Here is a 16,242-nt window from a genome sequence, read left to right as displayed (position 1 = left end):
TTGGGGGGGGGGGGGGGCGGGGAGAGAATGCTTTAAAGAGCTTATTTGGCTTTGTTAACTGTTATTTTAAAATGCTGAGAGTCACTAAATATTTTACATTCTTTGAAAGTTCAAATCACATAAAATACTACCTATTTGGCTCTCTCTCTCTCTCTCTCTCTCTCTCTCTCTCTCACACACACACACACACACACACACACATACACACACCCCTACCTTGTGGAAGGATTCCAGAGATGCACTTGTAGGAGAGTAGTAAAATTGTGGAGAACGTTTTTCAGAGTTACCCATGTATGGAGTCTGTGTTTTGTTATTTACTTTTGAGATTTTTTAAAAAAGATGTACAGATTGCCAAAATGTCTTGGCACAAATACAAGTAAAACAGAATGGAGCATGGGGTGAACTAGAACAGATTTATTTTCCATATTAATCACATAAGTTCATTTACTACTGAAAGTTTCTAAGGCAATTGAATTTTAAAATAGATTAACGGTTATTTTTTGCTTTAGTTTTAAAAAATTATGCCTTCAAATTAGCTAAAAGAAAAGGTGATAATGGCTACTGTCATGTTCATCTTCAGTAGCATGCTGAGCTCCAGAAAATTATCAAATGGTATCCGTGGAGAGGAGAGAGAAAGAGGATTGCCCAACCCCAGAAAGTTCATGGTTTGATCTACAATTAATTCAAGGCAGATCTTTACAAGGGACCAGTAATAGTGTAGTTGAACAGCAGTAGTTTAGTGGATACTAAAGGAGGCTCCTTGGTCAGCAATTATGCCTTAAGCAAGGAGTGATAGATCATAACTTCCTTAAGAGGAAAAAACTAAGACAACACTAACAAGAAAAGATATGAGGATCACATGAGATGGAGGGAAAAATCCCCAAGGCTATGTACTTGACAAAGATGTTCCAGTTTAAACTCTGTCAAATAAAATAGCAATGTTAGATAGTTAACAATGCTTACTTCAAAACACTAAGGCATTTTCACACAAAAGAATTGTGATTAAAAATTAAGGCAAAGAATGATGTGAAATGTCTATAAGGAAATCCCATTTAAAGTAGCACAAGACAACAACTCAGATCAAATTATGCTTTATCTTCAAAACCTTTTAACCTTACACTTACAGAAATATTTAGATTAAGAAAGTCAAGAATATTAAGATAATTATCCTGTTGTTTACCTTTTCTCCCCTATCAAAAATGATATAGTAATATCTCCTTTTTCATCTGAAGTTTTGTTGATTTGGGTTTTCTCTTTCTTTCTTTTGGTTAGTTTGGCTAATAGCTTATTCATCTTGTTTATCTTTCCAAAGAACCAACTCTTTGTTGCATTGATCCTTTATATTGCTTTTTAATCTTAATTTCACTAATTTCAGCTCTGATCATAATGATTTCTGTCTTCTACTGATTTTGGAATTAGTTTGCTTTTTTCTAGGGCCTTTAGCTTTAATATTAAACTATTTATTAAGGATCTTTTTATTGTTTTAAAGTGGGGAATCAATGCGGTAAACTATTCTCTTAGTACTACTTTCATACTGTCCCAGAGATTTTGATACATTGTATCTCTATTCTCATTTGTTTCTAAGATTTTTACTTCTCTCCTGATTTCTTCTACAATCCATTCCTCATTCAAATGTATATTGTTTAATCTCCCCAAGTTAAAATGGTTTTTGTTTTTTATCTTCTTGTTGATTTCTAATTTCATTCCATTATGATTTGATAGGATGCAATAAATCATCTCTATTTTTCTGCATTTGTTAATTCTTGCTTTCTGCCCTAAGATACAATTTATTTTGGGGAAAATTTCATGTATCATTGAAAAGATAGTAAATTCAGTTGCTGATGAATGAAATAGTCTGTAGATGTCTGTTAAGTTCATTGGATTAATAGTATTTTTGAAATTCAGAGGCTCATTAGAAACTATTTTGAAAATTTATACTCCAAGAAACTGGTAAATCTAGAAGACATTGACAAATTTCTAGACACATATTACCTACCCAAATAAAACCATGAGAATATAGAGAACTTAAGCAGATGAATATCAACCAATGAGATTGAAGCCCAATTAAAATCTTCCAACAAAGAAAACCCCAGGACCATATTGCCAGTTGAATAATACCAGACATTTAAAGAAGAACTAACACCAATATTCCTCAAATTATTCCATGAAATTGAAAGAGAGCTAACACTCCCAAGTATATTCTATGAAGTTGGTATAATCCTAATACCAAAACCAAAGACATATCAAGGAAAGAAAACTATAGACCACTACCCCCGATGAACATAGATGCAAAAATTCCTAACAAAATTTTAGCAAACTACATTCAAAAGCACATCAAGAAGATAGTTCACCATGATCAAGTGGGTTTCATTCCAGGGAAGCAATATTGGTTCAACATATGCAAACCAACAAATGTAATTCACCATGTATACAGAATTAAAGATAAGAATCACAGGATAATCTCAATAGCTGCAGGAAAGTGCTTTGAAAAAAATCCAGCACTTATTTATGTTAAAAATGTTGGCAAAACTAAGGATAGAAGGAGGCTACCTCAACATTGTAGAGGCTAGATATAACAAATCCAAGGTCAACCTCATACTTAATGGAGGAAACTGAAAGCATTTCTTCTAAAACTAGGGAAAAAACAAGGATGTCCACTCACACCATTCCTATTCAGCATCATTCTTGAAAGTCTAGGCAGAGCCATCAGGCAAGAGAAGGAAATTAAAGGAATACAAATAGGAAAAGAAGAAGTCACATTATCTTTGTTTGCTACTGACATGATCCTATATTTAGAAGGCTCAAAGAACTTCACTGTAAGATTCCTAAAGCTGATAAATAAATTCAGCAAAGTAGCAGGATACAAGATTAACATTCATAAATCAATCACTTTCCTGTATCTAATAATGAATCTGCTGAAAAAGAACCAGAAAACTATCCCATTCACAACCTCAGTAACATAAAATAAAATACTTGAGAATAAATCTAAGCAAAGAGATAAAAGATGTCAAAAATTAAAACTATAGCCAGGCATGGTGGTGCATGCCTATTATCCCAGGGGTTGGTTCTGAAGGCTGAGATAGGAGAATCATGAGTTCAGAGCCAGCCTCAGCAAAAGTGAGGTGCTGAATACCAAAGAAAGAAATTGAAGAAGACCTTACAAGATGGAAAGACCTCCCATTTTCTTGTCATGGAATTAATATTATCAAAAAAGCCATATTACCAAATGCATTATGTGGCTTCAATGCAATCCCGATCAAAATACAAATGGCATTCTTCACACAATTAAAAAAATAGTCCAAAAATTAATTGGAAGAATCAGACCCCAAATAGCCAAAGCAAACTGAAGCTGGGCGAGTGACATTAGAGGCATCATAATATTCTGATCTCAAATTATACTATAAAAGCTATATTAACAAAAACAGCATGGGATTGTCATCAAAATAGACATGAAGATCAATGGAATATAACAGAAGACACAGAGATAAATCCAGATAGATACAGTCATCTGATACTTGGCAAAGTTGCCAAAAACATACATTGGGGAAAAGACAACCTTTTAAACAAATGAGGCTTTCTAACAAATTTATCAAAATGCTTCATCTAGAAGAATGAAACTAGATCCCTTTTACCTTACATAAAAGTTGGCTTGAAGTAAATCAAAGACGTAGGAATTAGACCAGAAACTTTGCAACTGCTAGATGAAAACATAGGCTCAATACTCCAATATTGGCACAGAAACTGACTTTCTTAACAAAATTCCTGAAGCATAAGAAATAAAACCAAGAATCAGAAGGTGGGATGGCATCAAATTAAAAAAGCTTCTGCAAAGCAAACAAAAGCAAAAAGCCTACAGAATAGGAAAAGATCCTTTTCAACTGCTCCTCAGAGAGGGGATTAATATTCAGAATATATAAAGAAGTCAAAAAACTTAATACCAAATATAAAAAAATATTCCAATTATTTGGGCAAAAGAACCAGACATGCTTCTCAAGAGAAGAAAAACAATGATCAACAAATATATGAAAAAAATATTCTACATTTCTAGCAATCAAGGAGATGCAAATCAAAACTACATTGAAATTCCATCTCACTCCAGTCAAAATGACAATTATTAATACTACTACAAATAAAAGCTGGTGGGATGTGGGGGAAAAGTTACATTCATACATTGTTTTGTGGACTGCAAATTAGTACAACCACTCTGGAAAGCAGTATGGAGATTTCTCAAAAGACTAATAATAGAACCACTATATGACCCAGCAATTCTACTCCTTGGTATTTATCCAAGAAACTAAAATCAATATACTATAGTGATACAAGCACATCATTGTTTATAATAATGCAATTGACAATAGCCAAATACTTGAACCAGCCCAGATGCCTGTCAACAGATGAATGGATAAATAAAATGTGGTATATATGCACATTGCTATAAAAAAGAATGAAATTATGGCATTTGATGGTAAACGGATGGAACTGGAGAACATCATGGTAAGTGAAATAAGCCAGACTCAGAAAGTCAATGGTCAAATGTTTTTTCTCATTTGTGGAAACCAGACCAAAATAAGCGGAAAGGAGGTGGGTGTATTACCATGAAAATAGATGGGAACTCAGTGGAGCAGAGAAATGAGATTGAAGGGGAGGAAAAAAGGATGGGAGAAAAGAGGAATGGTGGAGCTAAATTGACCAAATTATGCTTTGTGTGTGTGTGTGTGTGTGTGTGTATATATATATATATATATATATATATATATATATATATATGAGTATACCTTTGTGTATATCTACAAACAACTAAGAAAAACTATCAATAAATAGAAGAAAAACCAGTAGAACAGAGGAAGGGGAAGAGGAGGTGGGAGGAGAGAAGAGAAAGAGAAGTACTGGAGACTAAATTGGAGCAAATTATTCCACGCATGTATGACTGTGTTAAAATGATTCCTAATATTGTCTACAACCATAATGAACTAATAAAAGCATTTATTCTTTTATGACATAGTGAGATCCAAGGGTTTCTACATTGAAAAAATTTAAGAAATTACATTAGGGTTGACATACAAAATCAGGCCTACTCTGATAGCCCCTAGTGTGTCTCATAGGACATAAAGTACTGGGTTTCTCCAGTTATTGTATTATAAATGTGACTTTTCTCTATAGCACTTATAGAAGATAGTTTTTCAATTATTTTCATTATATATTGAGTAGATACAAAAAATTATGTAAAATGTGGATAAAATATCAAAAATGATAAAACAACACTTCAAAAAACAAATGTTTATCTGCAACCCAGTTTAAGAAATACAATATTTCTATCACTTTGACTTGTAAACACCATTCTCCCATCTCATCCTGTTTCTTGGACCTCATCACCATCCCCAAAAAACCATAATCATATTTTCTGTATCATTCCTTTGTTACTGAATATGTTTTTTAAAATAATTACCAAATATGTTTGTATATGCAAGCAGCATATTGTTTGCTTTTGGATGGTTGAGTACTGTATATAAAAGGAATTTTCAAGTACAACAAAATCTTGAATTTGATTTTCTTTTTTTTTTTGCTCCTGAGTTTTGTCAATGTTGTATATGGTTTTAATTTATTCGTTTTATTGCCATTTACTGTTCCATTGGAGGAATATTTATTCAGTCTACTATTGGATTGTTTCTAGTTTGGGGCTATTAACAAATGGCACTTCTAAAAACATTCTTGCACATATTTACTGGTATCCATGAGCAAACAGTGTTCAGGAATATGCAAGAGTGAAATTGTTAAATCATAGGACTTATGCATATTCTTCTAAACTGGAAAACTTCAACTACTTTTTAAGTGATGATTCCTATTTACATCTCCACCAAGAGCACACAGTGGTCTGATGACTTCACACTCAAGGCAAAATATAATGTTCTCAGATTTTGAAATTGCTGCCATTATAACAGGTACAAATTAACTTCTCATCATGGTCTCAACTTCCATTCTCCTAATTCTTGATGAGATTGAATGTCTTTCTATTTTCTTTCTGTTCTCCCAGGTAAAATGACTATTCAGGTGAATCCTCTCCCACTTTGTTCTTTTAGTCCCATTTTATTGGATTGTTTATCTTTTTTCTTGTAGATTTTTGTGATATTTTAAATATATTCTAGACTTGGTTTTTTATCAGTTATATATATACTGCAAATATCTTCTTCTAAAATTAGTGTGACTTTATTTATTTTACAGATATTTTTAACAGAAGTTCTTTATTTTAATATACCATTAATGCATTTTGAGAGGTCTTGTTTTAGAAAGCTCTCGCTATATTATTGGCATAAAGATAATCTCCAATATTACTTTATTCAGATTTTTTGTTTGTTTGTTTTAAGCCACTAAGTTTTAATGGAAAAAAGAGAACCAAAACAAATTTCACTGAGGTCTCTGTGACTTCATCTCCATCATTTCTTAACAATTATAGAGGTATTTTTTTCTTGACAACTATGAAGTATGCTTTTTGCTTTTCTCACCACTTGACTCTTTTGCTTTATGTTCTAGCTATTTGTATTTGCATTTTCTCTCTCCTTGAGGGTTGAAGACTCTAGCATTCTTAACAGTATGTACCCAGGAACTTGCTTTATTTGAGGATATGCTGGGGAGTGACATTGGGGAAAAACTGCAAAAGATCCAACACCCCAGTCAACCGTGATGTCCTCTGACCTCCAGCAGTTACAAAGAACCTTGTACTTTTCTACTTTTTCAAGGTTTTTTATTTTTATTTCTTTTTATTTTTTATTTTTTTACTTTTCTTGTGTTTGTTTCCTCACATGCCCCAAGAGCAGAGATTGTTAAGGCACTATGGGGTTCTGCATCATATCTGGAACAGGACAAGGCTCATGAAATCTACAGTTGTCTGATAGAGATGATTCAACACTGTGATAAGATTGACAGGCTAGAGCAAGTTTTATAACAGGACTCATTCTGAAGGGAGAGGGGAAGAAAGCAAACATAAGAAAAATTCTGGATTTAAAATGAACTCAAAAAAATGACGCTTCTGCAGTGGACATTATATGCAACGAAGAGTGTCAAAGTTACCAAGGAAATGATCAACCTTATATAGAGTTTACAAGGAGATAGGCATGTATTGGGGAATAAGCAGAATGAAGTGTTGGATGGAATAAATTGAATGTAAAGCAATGCCTAGATGTTAGACTGGGAAGTCCCCTTGGAAAACTTGTTCAGTGTTCTGGACCTAGTGTTATTTTGGATTCCTCTTTATCACAACTACAAAATATGTGTCCCACTGCCATTTGCACAGGTGGCTTTGCCGCTGTGAGACTAAATAAGGCTTCTCGTCAGTGTCCTGGGATCCAGACCTGCTAGTGGATGACGAAGAAGGGAAAAGTTGCTAGGAGAGAGATACAAGGTCACTTAAAATTCAGTAAAGCAATTCTTTAGCAAAAGTGGTTCCTGAATGTTAAAGAAATAAAAGTCTTTGTAGAGGTGTTAACTTAAAGCTTACCATATACTTGCTAGAAGGACCAATCATGAAACCTGTCAAGATTTCCAAATTCTGGCTGGGCAAGGTAATCCACAACTGTAATCCCAGGGGCTTGTGAGGCTGACACAGGAGGATCGCGAATTCAAAGCCAGCCTCAGCAAAAATGAGGTGCTAAGCAACTCAGTGAGCCCCTGTCTTTAAATAAAATACAAAATAGGGCTGGGTATGTGGCTTAGTGGTCAAGTGAGCCTGAGTTCAATCCTCAGTTACCTACCCTCACCAAAAAAAAATTCCAAGTTCTGGATTGGCAAAAAGATTGTTCCTCTGGTATTGCCATGGATTAAGAAAAATCCATAGTAATTCATATCAACAGGAATCAAGATGAGTAGATCTTGTACAGTGTTGAGATTTAATATTCTCATTTTTGTTCTCTGTTCTCTTTTTGTGTGTGTGTGATAAATTGTTAATCATTATTATTTCAAGGAACTAAGTTTTGGAATCATTTGTTTCACAACAATGGAGGATGGAAACAAAAAGAAATCTCTACTTTTTCTCTAGCCACTTTTATAATGCAAAAATTATTTTTATGGGTAGGTTTAGGTCCAACACAATTTCTCACATAGTCATTCTAATGCTTTTTTCTTAAAATATATCTTTATCACTGTTAATATGAAATGCCAATTCATTATTTGAGTTACATATGTTTAATTCTGTTTCAGGGTACTCTTTGGATTTGTTGACTAAATTATTACAGCTTATAGCTTTACAATTATTCTTCATGATTTATTTACAAAGGCACATTTTTTTTCAGGAGTATTTCAGCTATTTGGGGGCTTTTTTGCGTTTTTAATACAGTGTTGTATATATTTTGGGTTCAGTGAGTGTGGCATGCTCCTTAACAGAATAAAAAACAAACAACAATTTTTTTTTTTTAGCATTTCCACTAAATTTGTATTAAATTTTACTAAAGAGAAAACTGTTGTCTTTATACTTTGTTTTGTAAGAAGGTACTTTATCTTCTTATCCATAAATATGCTGTGTCTCACATTTAGTTAGGTATTGGTCTAACTTGGTGATGTTCAGTTAGTTTTATAACTTTTCCCATTAATGCCTTAGATATTTTTGTGCAATTCATTGTTGGTAATTTTTAAAGTATCACACTAAAGATTGTATTTGATTCCATTTTCTAACTCTTTGTTGCTAATGTGTAAGACATGAAGTTTTATTTATTGATTTAGGTATCTAGGAGTCTTGATAAATATGCAAGAATTCTTTAGAGGTTTCTGGCTTTAAAAATATTATACCATCTTGTGCAAAATGTTAGTTTTACTTTTTACTTATAAACATTATACTTCTTTTTTCTTCCCTTGCTGCTCTGATGGAATGCCCAATAGAAGTTCTCAGAACAGAAATGTCTTATCTTCAAAGAAAAATTGTCAAAGTTTTACCAATTGGTACACTCTGGGGCTTTCGATAATATCTCCAATTAGAGAAGTTTTTCACTTTAAATTTCTAGTTTGATAAGGATTTTAACACAAACGAAAGTTTCATTTTATCAAATTCTTTATGTGTATCCACTTAGATAATTATCTATGTCTCTTTAATTTATTAATATGGTATATATTTGAAACTAATCTTATATTAAACCACCTCATATGCCCAAATGATTGCACATTTGTCAGAATATTAATCATTTTTAAGCAATGCTCATATTTTCTTTAAGATGTTAATATCTATATTCGCAAATTAGTTTGGGCAGTAATTTCCTTATACTGTCCTTTCAGATTCTGGAACATGATAAAATGTAGGAATATTTCCTCTAGTTCTATATTTAAGAAGAGTTTGTTGAATCAAATTAATTCATGTTTGATAGAATTTACAAGTTTTTGAGCCATTTTGGAAGGGTATATAAGAAGAAAGACTTAACTACCGATTAGTTTCCTTAACAGTGAAATCAATATTCAGATTTTTTCTATTTCTCCTTAAGTAAATTTTCTTGATATTTTAATTAAGTGTTTTTCATTTTGGCTAACATTTTTAATTCATTGGCATGATATGATAACAATCATAATATATCACGTAAAACTGCAAAATACCTACTTATGTATTTTTTCACTGCTCAATCTTACTAGAGTTTGTCAATTTTATCATTCATTTCAAATAATTTTTTACTTTGTTGATCTCTCTATTGTACTCTGTTTTCCTTTTACTGTATTCTTTTGTTCTTTGCCTTCTACTTTTAAGGAGAGTGAATTCAGTTGTAGTTTTGTTTTGTATTTGCTCAATTTCTTAAGCCCATCATTTTGAGTTGGTAAAAATGTTTCCAATACAACCATTTAAAGCTAATTCCTTCCAAGAATCACTTTAGCTTCATCACATGTTTGATATGCACCAGTTCCACTATCCTGTTCTCAGCACTTTCTAATTTTCATCGATTTCTTCTTTGACCTATGTGTTTTAAAGAAATATTTAATTTCCAAAGAGTGAGTTTTGCTGAGTATTTTTAATCACTTGTAACTATTTCACTGTAGCCAGAAAATGTGTTCTGTAAGACAACAGTAATTTTAAGTTTGGTAAATGTTGCTTTATGGTAACAATGTTTGGTTAATTTGATAAAGGCCATAAATGTCCTTTGAATAGAATGAGCATTTGCTGTTGAATCATTAGGTTAAATTTGTTAATTGTGTTATTCAAATCTACTATATCCTCATTGCCTTTATGTGTCTGTGTCCTCAGCTACTAGACAAATGTGCTAGAATCTCCCACTTTGATATGGTATTCATCTTTTCCTTTTTTTGGTTCCATGCATATATACACAAAAGCTATACTAAAGTAGATGTCAAAATGAGTGAGAATTCTTAGATATTTCTAGTAAATTGGATTTTTTTCCAGCATGTGCTCTCTTTCATCTACACTGATGATTTTTGTACTCAGATAAAATAGCTGATATTTACACAATTTTGCTGTTCATTTTATACTATTATTAAATCAACATAGCTTTTTATTTTATTGGCACATATCAATTATATAGAATGGTAGGATTCATGGTGATATGTGTGTATGTATGAATAAATATGTGTATATATATATGTATATATATATTTTTTGATCAATATCACTCCCCAATATCAGCCCCAACCTCTTCTATTTCCTCACCTTGAACACCATCCTCTACCCTAATTGTCTACCGTCTACTTCCATGGTATCCCCCCCTTTCTCCCTCTAGCTTCCATATATGAGAAAATAAACATATAATGCATTTTTTTGTGAATCTGACTTATTTTAATCAAAATTATGGTCTTTAGGCCACTCATTTTTCCTGCAGATAATCTAATTTCATTCTTATTTGTGGCTGAATAAAATTCCATGGTGTATTTATACCATATTTTCATTATCATCTGTTGATGGATACCTGAGCTGTTTCCATAACTTGACTATTGTGATTGTGTTGTGATAAACCTGGGTATACATGTATTTCTAAAGTATGCTGACTGTAATTCTTTTGAATAAATACCAAGGAGTTGTATAGTTGTGGCATAGGGTACTTCTAATTTTAGCTTTTGGAGTAACCTCCATACCGATTTCCATAGCTGTACTAATTTACATTCCCATCAACAGTGTATAAGAGCTCATTCACCCCCACATCCTCACTAGCTTTTATTGTTATTTGTATTCTTGATGATTGCCATTCTAACTGGAGTGCGATGGAATCTTAACATAGTTTTTTTTTTTTTTTAATTTATAATTTCCTGATGGCTAAAGATGTTGAATACATTTTCATATACCTGTTGGCCATTTGTATTTCTTCTTTTGAGAAATGTCTATTTAGTTCATGTGCCCACTTATTGACTGAGTTATTTGTTTTTTAAATGTTGAGTTTTTTATGTATTCTGTATAGTAGTCTTCTGTTGAAAAGAGTAACTAACAAATATCTTCTCCATTCTGTAGGTTACTTTTTCACTCTTTTGTTTCCTTTGCTGTGCAGAAGCTTTTAAATTTGTTGCTGTCTCATTTATTGAGTCTTGCTTACTCTTATTTCCTGAGCAAAAAAAAGATAGTATTCAGGAATTATTTGCCTGTGCCAATAAGTTCAAACATTTCCACTACTGTTTCTTCTAATAGCTGCAAAGTTTCTGGATTTGTACATAGGTCTTTGATTCATTTTCAGTTGACTTTTGTACAGAGCAAGAGAAAGGGATCTGATTTCCTTCTTTTACATGGGGATATCCAGTTTCCCCAGCACCATTTGTTAAAGAGGCTGTCATTTCTCCATTGTGTTTTTTGGCACCTTCATCAAGAAACAGATGACTGTATGTGAATTGGTTTGTCCCTGTATCTTCTATTCTGTTTCGTGCCCAAAGTGTTTTTGTTTCATCTTGCCATTTTCAGGCAGTAAACTGAAATTTCAGATAGGGTTTTCATGTTTTAATCAAGAAAAAAACTCTTTGTCTTTTAACTTGATCATTAATTATATTGTTTTAGTTTTATAAATCAAATTAGGAAATGGAATAATAATCATATAAAAATTCAGATCAATTTCTCCAAATATCACAAAAACACTCTAAAACTCACATAACAAGTCACCAAATACTTCTGCATTATATAGAGCATCAAAAACCCAACTTATCAAAAATTTTCATGCTTTTCTTAATGATCTCTTTATGGAGATTACTGTGTCTAGTGTCCGTGAGTATTGGATGCAAATTAACTTGGCTTTCTATACGTAATAACAAATACGTACTATTCTATAGGCAAAGAAATTGTATGCTAAATATGGTAGGGGTATTATTTAAATTTGATCTAAGTCCTAATGCCCCAAGATAACTGGCAAATATAGAAATTTAAACAAGGAAAATAACATTAGCAAAAGACAAAACACTATCAAGAAAACAGCTGAGATCCTTCTGTAAGAATTTTAAAACCTCTTACTGAACATACATAAAACTTAACATTTTTGCTTATGCATAAAGAAAGTAAATCTTTAGCAAAACATTTGTTAAGTCATTATTTTAAATATCTAACTATTTAAATATTAAGAGCTCAGAAGAGAAGGACATATCTATTTGTATTTTATTTCTTCTTTTCTGTTTTTATACTTTCTATATCACCATCTCTCTTTTTTTTTTTGGTTTATTATTTGTTTTGTTTTTTATAAGTATTTATTGGAGTTTCTTGTATGAGGAATTGAAAGTTAAACATTCTATTTATATTCTTTAATTGGTTACCTTAATGTTGTCAGAATGCTAGTTAATTTATTAAAATGTGAAAATATAAATTTTGCTTCATTACACAAGGATTATACTAAACCAGTGCTTCCTAACTTATATGTAATGATTGGATAGTATAGTTCTACCCTATTTTAAACCAAAAAAGAAGTATTTTTGTGCATTAAATGTTGTTAACATTTACCCACATATTTACCACTTTCCTTATTCTTCAGTCCCTCTTGCATCTTCTGTGGAATTGGTTTCATTTTCCCTGAAGTACATCTTTTGAATTTTTTTAAAAGGAGTATCTTTCTATTACAAACTCTCTGGGTTCATATTCATCTGACAGTGCCTTTTTTTCTTTTTTTTAATTTTTCAAAGTTATTTTTGCTAAGTATATAAATCCAGATTAACAAGTGTTTCCTCTCATCACAATATTCCATTGTTTTCTGGCTTTCTTTTCTATAGCTGAAAGGGTGATTATCAATCTAAACACAGTTTCTTTCTCTCTAGTGTTTGTTTGCAAAAATTTTTTGGTTAGTCTATAGCATTCCTTAGTTTAAATGAGAAAAAGATTTATGTTCACTTATTTTCATTTATTCTGTTATGATTCATGAGTGTATCTGATGTTTTTATCAGATTACCAAATTTCTTACTCAGTTTCAATAGTGCCTTTCTCTGGTTCTGTACTTCTAAATTACTGATTATTTAGGTTCTGTTCTACTTATCACTTTTCTGCCATATTTTCTCTTTTTTTCTCACTGTGCCACATTTCAGATCAATTTTTCAGATCCTTCACCTAGTTCTTTACACTTCTCATAATATATAAAATCATCCCTTAAATCTAACCGTTATTTTTATTTCAATATTTTTTCATAACTTCCATTTTATTCTCTTCCAAGTTGTCTAGTATAATTTTATACCACCAGTAATTATATTTTATTCCACTTTTTTAAAGCAATTGTTTTTAAATTGCTAGGTGTGGCCATTGTATAGTCCGATAAATCTCATATCTAAAAGTCTTACTAGTTCAATTCGGTTGTTTATTTACCCTGCTGGTGCTCATTCATGTTGACCTGTTTCTTTGGGTGGTTGTGATTTTGGCAATAAGTTCCCATTCACCAGAACTTTATCTCCAAGTATTCCTTGAAGCCTGACTTGATATTAAATAGAGTGTTTTCATTTTCCTCTTCTAAGTTCCTGAGGATAATATCAAACTCAGACACCTTCAAACTAAAATACTACTGATAGCCTTTAAAAAAAACAATTAAAATGGTCTTCACTGAGTAAGAACAAATATATAAAAGTTAGTCTTAATGAAAAATCATGGGGTAAATAATAGCTGATAGTCTTCCTTAACCTTCAAGTTAACTGATTCTAACCAAATGAGGTTTTCTGTAAGGACATTAGAGTTCATTTAAATTCAGAGAAAATCACATATGGGTTCTTTTTAGTTATACATAACATTAGGATTCATTTTTACATAATTATAAAAGCTTGGAATATAATTTGCTCTAATTCAGTCCTCAGTATTTTCCCTTTCCCTCCTCTCCTCCCTCCCCCTGTGCCTTTCCCTCTACTGATCTTTCTGCTATTTATTTACAGGGTTTCTTTTGTAATTAGTGTTTTGTGGATGTACATAATAGTGAGATTTACTGTGGTATATTTATATATGAACATTGGAAAGTTAGATCAAATTCATTCCACTCTTCTTCCATTATTCTATCTCTTCTCCCTCCCCCTCAATTTCATGTCTCTACTCCTCTGAACTATCTTCTATTTTTATGAAATCCCCCCTTTTCTTTTCTTTTAATCCCCTTATTATGGACTAGCTTTAGCCTATAGGAGAAAACAGTCAACCTTTGACTTTCTGGATCTGGCTTACTTCACTTAGCATGATAATCTCCAGTTCCATCCATTTCAGGCAAATGCCATAATTTCATTCTTCTTTGTTCATTCATATATTGAAGTGCACCTTAGGTTGGTTTCATAGCTTGGCTTTTGTAAATTGTTCTGCTGTAAACGTTGACATGGATACATCATTATAATATGCAGATTTGGGATCTTTTGGGCATATACTGAGGAGTGAGATAGCTGGATCATTCATTATTCCTAGTTTTTTTTTTTTTTTTTTAGTTGTAGTTGAACATTTATTTATTTATTTTTATGTGGTGCTGGGGATTGAACTCAATGCCTTGCATGTGCTAGATAAGCGTTCTACTCCTGAGCCACAACCCCAGCCCCTCATTCGGAGTTTTTTGAGGAAACTCCATATAGCTTTGCAGAGTGGTTGCACCAATTTATAGTCCCACCAACAATGTATGAATGTACATTTTCCCCCCTTCCTTGCCAACACTTATTATTATTATTATTTGTATTCTTGCCATTCTGATTGAAGTGAGAAGAAATCTCAATGTAGTTTGATTTGCATTTTCCTAATTGCTAGGCCCAGATGATATGAAAATCTGCAAATGTTTATTTTCTTACCTATTAAGAATAATTAGTATATATCACTCCCCCATAAATCTAGTGCAGTTTAATAACAGGGAATTATTCCTTCTCTTTTTTTTTCCTTTAATTGAAGATCCAGTCCCCTGGAATTCTATACAGGGAGAATCACTCATTAGATTCCACCTTGAATAGCTTTATCTCCCAACACTATCTGCCCCCAGCCTCAACATTCTTTGAAAATTAAATTTTACATTCTTCTAATGGTTAGTAAGTATTTTCAGGTGCTTCATTTACCTGTCAAAATTAGATTTTTCATTAGAATTTTTTGCTTCTAAGTGAGAATAGATTATTACATTTTATTCTACAATGCCAGAAACACAATGCCAATAGTATGTCTTTTTATTATGTTAGTTAGTATATGTACCTTTAATCAGATATATATGTGTGTGTTTATAAAAATATTTGTTCTCTACTATTCACTTAGAAAGCAAAATTATCCAAATTGCAAGTAATGCCTATATCTGTGCATAAAATTTTATATGTGTGTTCATTTAACAAGCATTTTGAATTACTTATGTAACAGCAATACATCCTTTTCTGGCATTACCCACTAATAACTTTATAATAAAATAGATCTTTTCTTATTTTTTATCAATGTTTTTGGTAAATTATGATCTTCCGGTCCTGATTTCAAGAGACTGATGACATTGAATATGATTTTGTCCTTAGGCTTTAGAATTCATAGTCTGAGATTTGAGCTCTTTTAAGGAAGCATTCATAAGGTGTACCTCTCACTATTTGCAGTGAAAATTGATCACGTGTTCTGACATGTAAGTCTCAAAGTTCTTACTTTCAGGAATTCCTTAATGTAATAGTGTATGACACCAAGATAGAGGCAAAAAAAAAAAAAAAAAAAGAATTAGGATGTTCCAATTTAAAACTTTGATTGAGGGGTGAATAACATCAAAAAAGAGACCCAACCAAGAGTGACTGGACTTATGGAGCTGTGTTTGTTTTAAGATCAGCAGCTAGCTAAAGGAAACAATATGTTGTTGGCAACTGCAGTACAATAAAGAAAAGTTCATCCAGGCATGGTGGAACACTCCAGTAATC

The sequence above is a fragment of the Marmota flaviventris genome, chromosome 6 (assembly GCF_047511675.1).
Source record: "Marmota flaviventris isolate mMarFla1 chromosome 6, mMarFla1.hap1, whole genome shotgun sequence".
NCBI classification, from domain to species: domain Eukaryota; kingdom Metazoa; phylum Chordata; class Mammalia; order Rodentia; family Sciuridae; genus Marmota; species Marmota flaviventris.
Note: the sequence above shows the minus strand (reverse complement) of the source record.